General features: G+C 39.0%; 1 pseudogene; it reads right to left on the bottom strand.

Moving 5' to 3' along the window:
• Positions 1-1,807: 1,807 nt before the first annotated feature.
• On the bottom strand, positions 1,808-2,901 carry LOC149225725 (uncharacterized; annotated as a pseudogene).
• Between the last annotated feature and the right edge of the window lie 689 nt (positions 2,902-3,590).

Genomic DNA, 3,590 nt, shown 5'->3' with positions numbered 1-3,590 from the left:
GTGAAACAACTGTGATAAGTATGAATGCTAGAAAAACATTAAACAAGTTTCCATTGGGCCTATGGAGTCAACAACACCTCAATAAACAATGATCTTGACCTTACATGGAAGTCAGGGCATTCAGCATTTGAATATTCAGAACATACACTCATATAGAACCACACAGTTTATAGATGCATACAGGAAATCAGAGCACATTCAGTGAATTCTGAGTGATTATACATCCATACCACTATAAACAAAACTAAGGAAAGGACAACATCACACATTCTGAATATAAGAAATCCTTCATGAATCCTGAGAAGTAAAATCAAAGTTATATTACTGAAATGAGTCTTTACATAAGCGAAATACAAGCTGTGTCATAAAATTTTCCAACCCTGATTACATTGTTCTTTCAGCTATATATAGAACTCTTATTCTAACTGATCAAGATTCCTCCTCCAGCATGAGGGGAATTCGAAAACTACTTCTAATGACACCTATTAACCCTTTAACTAACTAATAAATACAACAAGGTGCTGACTGGAGTTTTTTTAGAGATCTGAATCAACTATGACTCTAACACCGTGTTATGCTAATAATAGCTTTGATGACAATGGTTCTCGTTCTCTGACATTTGGTTCCCTTCTGGCGGTGGCTCTGATGGATGTTCAAAGCTCCATGTTTGATCTTTAATGACACATCCTTTCCAATACCCTGAAATATATGAAATTGTCCCTGTGTATCGGTCTTTAGTCTGCCTTAACATGTCCGGATCCAACGAAGTATGTCCTTTATCTTTTAATTACTCAAAATGGAGCAAACTGCCACGTCTTTGATGTCTTGTCCACCGTTTGCATACGTGAAAGCCAAAACTTTTGCAAACTGTAACTGTTTCACATATCCTGAAGTGTGATAAATATGAAATATGCTTCCTTTATGACAAAAATCCAAAGTTGGATTCGAATGCATATTATCTCCACGTGTCTTGACCTGGTTAACTGTTAGATAGCTTCAGATGATGCCTTGTATGCCTTTTAGATGTTTCCATTTCAAAATTCCCGCTTATAATTCAAAACTGCTTGATTTGCGTAAAAATCATCACCTACAGCAGTTTCGTAGCGCGCTACGAAACTGCTGTGTAATTTCAAAAACACAGTCTTCCTTTCATAGCTAAATGATCGCCAGTGTTCATGGCTTAAGCACCTTACTCCCTTGATTGTTTTGAAAAGATTTGCTTGCAACTTTTCAAGAAACAGATATTTCTCCTGAGGAAAAGATGCAATGACATCAATAACACCATTGACTGTTCCAAATATAACTGTATGAAGCTGGCTGGTACCTCACTGGCTGATTAATGGATGCATTGCCTGTTTGCCCTTTATCAGTTGCAATAGCATTTCCAGAATGACCAGCTGAATCAGGTGCTCCACAAAGAAATAGCCCATTCCTCCATGTAACACTTTCTTCAATGACATTCTGACATCAATATCATTCTCTCCAGGTCTAATCACATCAAACTCAAATCCTAACTTCTTCCCTGCCTTTTAAAATTCACTTCACACAGCTGGTGCTTTGGCCAAAGGTATGGGAACAACCTGTAAATGAGCATGATTAGCGATCCTTAGATTCAATTACTTTTCAAATACAATCATTGCATTTCCATGCTTCCTGAAAAAAAAATCTTTTAAGAGTATGCGCAAGCCTCTGTAATTCACTATCTGCATCTGGAGGCAGGGAAAGAGTAGAAGGTAAATGTTCAAAGGAAACTATCAAAACATGTTCTTCAACTAATGGACTATTAACTGTACATCAAAAGACAATCCTATGGCCGAGAACTGAATTCCATAGGTGTCCACGAAGACTCAACACGCATTAGATGCAGTTTTTCAACAAAAGGCTCCAGAATTTTTGTTTCTTCCACTGGGGCAAAGGCCATACAAATACTAAGCTCTTGGACGACTTCTCCATAGCGTCTGCTATGGTATAAAAGCATGCCATGGTCTCTCCGCAATGCCCAGTTATGTGGTTGAAGAATGAGAAGCCTCTCGGATGACATAATGGACAATCTCAATTCTTGGGGGCGCAATGTTAAAGCATTTGAGTTATCAAACTTGCTGGGTTGGTCAAAAGTATGGTGCACTGGTCGAAGAGGAGAAGTTAGCAATAAGCCAGGATGGGCCCTTGATGCACGCTTCCAATAAAGCCTTTTTAGATTTGCCAAAGCAACTGCAATTATGTCTCTGTTTGATCCAAGCTCAATATCTGGAAGTGATCTGTTGTTCAAATCGAAATCTTTTGATCTAGGATGTTTAACACAACCACATTTACTTTAGCAAACCAGCTTTCTCCTTCAGATAGTTGAAAAAGCTCCTCAGTGTATTCAGTTTTGGGCCATATCAAAAATTCTTCCCCAACACGAGCTCCTATAATAGTAACTCCAAGTCTTCGGAAAACTTCAATATATATTATGCTTAGCATTATTCCACTTCCAGATGTAGATTTTAGCACTTGATGCAAGTATGACTGCTTTGGATTGTTAAGAAGAGACGACCTAGTAAAGCCTCGTAAATCAAAAAGAACAAAATTCACCGCCTCCAAAACTTGCAACAAATGGCACCCAATTTCTTTTGATACTAACTCTGCTTCCACTTGTTTTGCTATAATGTCAAGCTCAGACAACCGTGCTGTAATGCTTCTTCCAGGTAGCGGAAAGGCATCTAAGCTTGCCCATTCGTAGGTAACCTTTGACAGACTGGGAGCTTCTCGCCCCTCCTTTACAACTGCTCGAGCATCCATATCTCGATTATAAGACATAAATGCTTCATCCTCAACAGCAATCAATAACATAGCCTTTGCAAGAGAAATCTCCCTATCTTTTAGACCAAAAGAAATCTCATCACAAAACTTTTTCCGTGCATTCTTAGTTTATTGAACTTCACATATCCACACCATGACGACTGACTTTGGCCTTTATATTCCCATGTAGAAGCAGAATGGGATGCAATGAAACATGAAACTTTTTCACCTGGAGCTCTGACCACAGAAAAATTGGATACAGAGGTACCCATCTTCATCTTTACCGGAGGCTTGAGAAAATCTTCCTTATTTGTATCTACAGGCGTACAATGGACTAGCTCTGGAACAGATGAAAAAGAAGATGACAAAATCATCACAAGCCAAGAAACTTTCAACTGCTTGAAATAATACTATGCTCCTTCAGAAGGGAATCCAAATTCTCTGAAACTTATCGCCAAATAAGAAACCCTTCGCTTATAAAAAGCATCGACTAAACTCGGTTTCAAATACCTTGGCTAGCGCGCAGTAGAAATTGTCCCCTACATTCACTACAAGATGAGTATCTAGATTAGGGCTTGACAAGCAAAACCAGCAGGGCTGATGTGTATTAGACACTGTGTTTCTCCTTTTCTTTCCAGCATCTGGGTCATGGCTAAATCTGTCGTCATCCCCTTTATCGCATCTACCCTTTTTGACAAAATCAAAGCATATGCGGGGCGGAAGCAAATCACTACACCTACCATCATCTGAACTATGGCGAAACTTGCACTCTGCACCTCTTTCACATTTACCCTTACTGATAAAATCGA

Source organism: Pinus tabuliformis, chromosome J (genome assembly GCF_031772625.1).
Source record: "Pinus tabuliformis cultivar Carrire ecotype Pingquan chromosome J, CPIR1, whole genome shotgun sequence".
Taxonomy (NCBI): Eukaryota; Viridiplantae; Streptophyta; class Pinopsida; order Pinales; family Pinaceae; genus Pinus; species Pinus tabuliformis.
This window is presented reverse-complemented; position numbering and strand designations above follow the sequence as displayed.